Consider the following 6874-nt stretch of genomic DNA (forward strand, 5'->3'; position numbering starts at 1 on the left):
ATCGGGCTCTTTCGGCCCTTTGAGTTTGGCTTTTTAAAAAAATCCCCACTCCATGGGGACGGGGAAGTGAATTTTCATTCCTCTGTTAGTGGGGCCCCGCCCTTGGTTTTTTCGGGAAAAACCACACTTAAGGGGGCCAAAGAACGCATTTGGCTCCCGCGCCTCGGTTTTGCCGCCCCCGGGTCTTTGGTGATGTCATAATCCTAAATAATAAAAGGCTTATATTCAAATTGTCCATAATGAGGGGCCGCCAGGCCCTTTGACATGCACTGACCACCAGGGGGCAGACGCTCAATGCAGGAGCTGCCCCCTGGTGGTCAGTGTGCTCCCACAGGGGGAGCGCCGCTCAGCCAGAAGCTGGGCTCACAGCTGACAAGCGCAGTGGTGGTGGCGGGAGCCTCTCCCGCCTCCATGGCAGCACTAAGGAGGGTCCCGGACTGCGAGAGGGGCAGGCCAGGCTGAGGAACCCCTCCCACCGTGCACGAATGTCGTGCACCAGGTCTCTAGTTAGAATAGAAAAGGAAATAATATGTGGTCTTTTGTGTCTGACTTCTTACACTTAGCATATATTTTCAAAATTTATGCATGTTGTAGTATTTATCAGTATTTCACTGTTTCTTGTGGCTGAATAACATTCCATTGTATGGATATATCACATTTTGTTGCCCATTTGCCAGTTGATACACATTTGGGATTTTTCCACCTTTGGTTATTAAGAATAATGCTGCTATGAACATTGGTGTGCAAGTTTTCATGTGGACATGTTTTTATTTCTCTTGGGTATATATATGAAATTGGTGGGTCATATACAGTAGTTATTATGGTTATTCTGTTTAACTTTTTGAGGAACTGCCTGACTGTTTTCCAAACTGGTTGCCCATTTTACCACCAATGTATGAGAATTCCAAATTCTCCACAACCTCAATAATATTTGTTTATCCATCTTTCTGCAATGGACTGAATGTTTATGTCCTTCCAAAATCATATATTGAAATCCTAACCCCCAAGGTGATGATATTAGGAGGTGGGGGCTTACTGAGGTGATTAGGTCATGAGGGCTCTTCCTCATCAATGGGAATAGTACCCTTATAAGCGGCCCCAGAGCTTCCTCATCCCTTCTGACATGTGAGGTTATAGTGAAAAGTCTAGGAAGTAGGCTCTCACCAGACACAGAACCTACTGGCACCCTCATCTTGGACTTACCAGCCTCCAGAACTATGAGAAATAAGTTTCTGTTATTGATAAGCCACTCAGTTTATGGTACTTCGTTATAGTAGCTCAGGCAGACTAAGACACCATCCTAGTGAGTGTGAAGTGGCATCTCATTGTGGTTTTCATTTGCACTTCCCTAATGACTAATGATGTTGAACATTTGTCATGTGCTTATTGGCCATCTGCTATACTTCTTTGGAAAAATGTCTATCTCCTTTGCCCATATTTTGATTCGGCTATCTTTTTAAAAAAATATATTTTATTGATTTTTTACAGAGAGGAGGGGAGAGGGATAGAGAGTTAGAAACATCGATGAGAGAGAAACATCGATCAGCTGCCTCCTGCACACCTCCTACTGGGGGTGTGCCCGCAACCAAGGTACATGCCCTTGACTGGAATCGAACCTGGGACCCTTCAGTTCGCAGGCCGACACTCTATCCACTGAGCCAAACCGGTTAGGGCTCGGCTATCTTTTTATTGTTGAGTTGTAAGAGTTCTTTATATATTCTGGATACTAGACCTATATTTTATTTGCAAATATTTTCTTCCATCTTGTAGGTTGTCTTTTCACTTCATTGATAGCGTCATTTGAAGCACAGAAGTTTTTAATTTTGAGGAAGTCCAATTTATCTGTTTTTCTTCATTTGCATGTGCTTTAGGTGTCATCTAAGAAGACATTGACTAATCCAAGGTCACAAAGATTTATGCCTATGTTCTCTTCTAAGGATTTTATGGTTTTAGCTCCTATTTAAGCCTTTGATTTATTGAATAAAATTTTTAATACGGGGTCCAAATCTATCTTTTGCAGGTAGATATCCAGTCGTCTAAGCAATATTTGTTTAAAATATTCCCTATTAGATTGCCTGGGCACCTTTTCCAAAAATCAATTGACCATAAATGTAAGGATTTATTTCTGGACTCTCAATTCCATTCCATTACTTTTTATGTCTAGCTTTATGCCAGTAGCAATGTCTTGATTTTTGTAGCTTTGTACTAAGTTTTTATTTATTTTATTTTTTGGTTAATACTCACTCAAGGATATTTTTCCATTGACTTGTTTTAGGGAGAGTGGAAGAGAGAGGGAAAGACAGAGAGAAACATATTTGTGAGAGAGACATTGATTGGTGCCTCCTGCATGAGCCCCGACCAGGCCCCAGCCCAGAAAGGAGCTTGCAACCGAGATACGTGCCCTTGACCAGAATCGAACCCGGGACCCTTCAGTCCACAGGCCGACACTCTATGCACTGAGCCAAACCGGCTAGGGCTATACTAAGTTTTTACATCAGAACATGTGAATCCTACAACTTTGTACTTCTTCAAGATTATTTTGGCTTCTGGGTCTCTTGAATTTCCATATGAATTTTAGAATCAGCTAGTCTGTTTCTTTAAAAAAGGCAGCTGGAATTTTGACAAAGATTACACTGAATCTGTACATCAATTTGGGTAGTAACACCATCTTAATAATATTATGTCTTCTAATCCATGAGCATGAAAACATTTTTTCATTTCTTTCTTTTCTTTTTAAAGAACACAGTTAATAAGTACCTTTATAATTCTTTCTGCAACTCTGGTTAATAACAGGATACATTCCTAGCAGTTTAATTACAGGGTCAAAGAATGGGAATATTCTAAAGGATATTTTGTTATGCATTACTATATATTATCAAATTATTCCCCAAAAGTAGTACCCGCCCCCCAGCAGTATAGCATCCTTTCCACAAGTTTGTAGCATCTTTTTTTTTTAAGGTTTTATTTTCTTTATTTAACAAATGCTGCAGTTTAGTATTTAAACCTGCAGTTAATGGTGACCCTTTTATGCAGACAGTCACTAAAGGCAGGTATGAATCTGGGAAGAAACTGGGAGACCGGGGCAGAGAGGCAGCAGGCCTGGATCCTGCTGGGTGGTGTGCACACCTGTATTTCAGCTGGGGCAGGCAAGCCAAAGTTACCAATTCCTGTTATTATTGACTGGAACCAACAGTGTTTCTTCCGATACATAGCCCTCATAATAAAATCACATTTTCCAGAAGTATTATTCATAATACACTCAGAATCACTGATTGCTTTTTCTTCGTCTGTTTTTCCTTGACTGTGTAGGTGTTTCAGTCTCTTGTGTTTGTTCTTTTATGCCAGATAAGGGCTGTTTGAAAACTATTTCATTATCTTCATCATCATTCATTTCAGCCACTTCAGATTTTCGTTTATCCAAAAATGTTGGTGTACCAACTGGTGTGGGGCCCTGGCTATCCACAGTATTCTCAGGAGTTTCAGGAGTGGCTGAAGCCTTCTTTTTCTTCTTAGGTAAAGCCTGTCTATTTGTGGATTTCTGAAGGTTGCTGTTTGGAGCGTTGCTTTTCTTCTTTTTACTACGTAAAACCAATGAAGGAAAATCATAATTAATTCCCTTTTTAGCTAGTCTCTTCCTGAGTAATTTTTCTTTCTTTCTAAATCGCTCCTCCATCCGCAGCTTTTCAAGAAGGGTCCGGTTCTGATTATACCGTTTCACTGCTGGGAAAGACGGGTTCTTAAACGGAAGATGCCACTCTCTAAAAAGTTCCTCGTGTACTTTCTCAGGTGGCATAAAACGACACTTCAAGAGCCTTTCTCCAAAAAGGTAGTTGTTCATTGTTTCAGCAACTATCTTGGCAACATCTTCAGATTCAAATTCCACGAAGGCATAACCTCTTTTTTACTTCTGGACAGCCTGAATCTCATCACAGTGCCAAACTGGAGAAATACGCTCGGATCTGGGTTTCGTACAGTGCTGGAGGCAGGTGGCCCACATAAATGACTCCGGGAGTGAGTTTTTCTTTTTCTTGCTTCTGTTTCTTAGTTGCGCGCCGGCGGGCCTGAGCCACCTCCTTGTGAAACTTGTCGTCCTCCTGCGGGTTCAGCGACAGGAGCGGCTGCGCCGGGCCCGCAAAGACCGCCATGCCGACAGCCTCCGAGTCGCGGAGCTCCACGCTATAGCATCTTTTTCAGTGCTGGGCACTATCATTTCAAATATTTGGTAAGAAGAAAAATATTATCTTGTTTTAATTTTAATTCATTACCAGTGAGAGCAAATTTTCCCCATATGTTTATTAGCTATTTGCAATTACTTAAAATCTTATATCTTTTTGCCAATCTTTTTCTGAGATAATTTTTTAAATATCTATATGTGTTCTTTATGATGAAACGAGCCAATAGTTACTGAGCACTTACTATGTTCTAGGAAAAGTTAGTCTCTTACATGCATTAACTTATATGATTCTCAAAATAACCCTATAAGGTAGGTAGAGTGTTAAATTCCTAATTTATACATGAGAATCAGGCCCAAGGAAATTCAATAGCTTGCCTGAGGTCTCACAGGTAGTGTGACAAAATTTAGATTTAAATCTAAATGGCCTGATTCCAGGGACCTATTATGCCCAGCTGTTGTGTGATGTAAGTCTATTAACCAACCCTAGGCTACCATTTTTGTTTGGTTTGGTTCTATTTTAGGGGGAGATATTTTTTAGTGAACTTTAAATTTTAGAATTTGTCCATTTTATCTCAGGACTGCTTTTGCTGTGTTCCAGAAATTTGGGATTGTTGTGTGTTTTTTCATGTTTCCAGGAAGATTTTGGTTTCTTTCTTGATCTCATTGGTAACCTATTTGTTGTTTAACAACATGCTATTTAGCCTCCATGTGTTTGAATGTTTTTGAGTATTTTTACTGTAGTTGATTTCTAATTTCATTCCATTGTGATCTGAGAAGATGCTTGATATGATTTCAGTCTTCTGGAACTTGCAGAGATTTATTTTGTATCCTAACATGTGGTCTACCTTTGTAATGCATTGAATTGGATTGAATTCCATGTGCACTTGAGAAGAATGTATATTCTGTAGCTATGGAGTGAAATGTTCTATAAATGTCAATTAAATCCATCTGATCCAGTGTGTCTTTTAGAGTCACTGTCTCCTTGTTATTTTTTTATCTGGAAGATTTGTTCAGTGAAGTCAGAAGGGTGTTAAAGTCCCCTACTATGACTGTATTGCTGTCGATCTCACCCTTTAAGTCCTCCAGAAGCTTTTTTATATATATTTAGGTGCTCCTATATTGGGTGCATATATGTTTACCAGGGTTATATCCTCTTGTTGGATTGATCCCTTTAGTATTATGTAGTGACATTATTGTCCTTGTGATGGCCTTCATTTTGAAGTCTATTTCATCAGATATGAGTATTGCCACCCCAGCTTTTTCTTTTTTCATTTCCATTTGCATGAAAATGTTGTGTGTTTTTTTTTTTTACCATGCCTTCACTCTCATACTGTGTGAGTCTTTTGTTCTGAGGTGGGTCTCTTGTAGACAGCATATATTTTGGTCATGTTTTCATATCCATTCAGCTATCCTTGTCTTTTGATTGGAGCATTTAATCCATTTACATTTAAGGTTATTATTATTGCCATTTTAATTCTTTTTAAAATATATTTTTATGAATTTCAGAGAGGAAGACAGGGGGAGAAATAGAAACATCAATGGTGAGAGAGAACCATTGATCAGCTGCCTCCTACACGCCCCCTGCTGGGGATCGAGCCTGCAACCTGGGTATGTGCTCTTGACCAGAATAGAACCTGGGTCCCTTCAGTCTGCAGGCCAATGCTCTATCCACTGAGCCAAACCGGCTAGGGCCCATTTTAATTCTTTACGCCTATGTTTCTCTCAATATATATTTCTTCCCATTACAGCAGTCCATTTAGCATTTCTTGCAGTGCTGGTTTGGTGGTGATAAACCCCTTTAGCCTTTTTTTTGTTTTTTTTTTTTTGGTCTGGGAAGCTCTTTAACCATCTATTTTTGAATGATAGCCTTGCTGGATATAGTAATCTTGGTTTCAGATCCTTGCTTTTCTTTTTTTTTTTCTTAATATATTTTTATTGATTTCAGAGAGGAAGGGAGAGATAGATAGAAACATCAATGATGAGAGATTATCATCAATTGGCTGCCTTCTCCACACCCCACATTGGGGATCAAGCCCACAACCCAGGCATGTGCCCCTGACCGGAATCGAACCTGGGACCCTTCAGTCCACAGGCCGACGCTCTATCCACTCAGCCAAACCAGCCAGGGAAGATCCTTGCTTTTCATTACTTTGAATACTTCATGCCATTCCCTACTGGCCTGTAGTTTCTGATGAGAAATCAGCTGGAAGCCTTATAGGAACTCCTTTGTAGATAACTTGCTTTTCTCTTGCTGCTTTAAGATTCTCTCTCTGTCTTTAATTTTTGGCATTTTAATTACGATGTGTCTAGGAGTGGGCCTGTTTGGGTTCTCCTTGCTTGGGACTCTCTGTGCCTCCTGAACTTGTGTGACTTTCCTTCACCAGGTTAGGGATGTTTTCTGCCGTTATGTCTTCCAACATGTTCTCTATCCCTTGCTCACTTTCTCCCCCTTCTGGCACTCCTATTATGCGAATATTGTTACATTTCATGTTGTCCCACAGCTCCCTTAAGCTGTCCTCCTGTTTTTTGTTTTTTCTTTTTTGTTCTCTGATTGAACTTTTTTCTACTGTCTTCTAATTCACCGATCTGATCCTCGGATTCCCATACTCTGCTGTGTATTCCTTCCATTGTGTTCTTTATTAGTGCTATGTCATTCTTCATAGTTACTATATCTTTTCTCATGCTGTTGAGCATCTCTGC

General features: G+C 40.1%; 1 pseudogene; it reads right to left on the reverse strand.

The window, feature by feature from the left end:
* Positions 1-2945: 2945 nt before the first annotated feature.
* On the reverse strand, positions 2946-4170 carry LOC102434606 (annotated as a pseudogene).
* Between the last annotated feature and the right edge of the window lie 2704 nt (positions 4171-6874).

Source organism: Myotis lucifugus, unplaced genomic scaffold (assembly GCF_000147115.1).
Source record: "Myotis lucifugus unplaced genomic scaffold, Myoluc2.0 scaffold_60, whole genome shotgun sequence".
NCBI lineage: Eukaryota > Metazoa > Chordata > Mammalia > Chiroptera > Vespertilionidae > Myotis > Myotis lucifugus.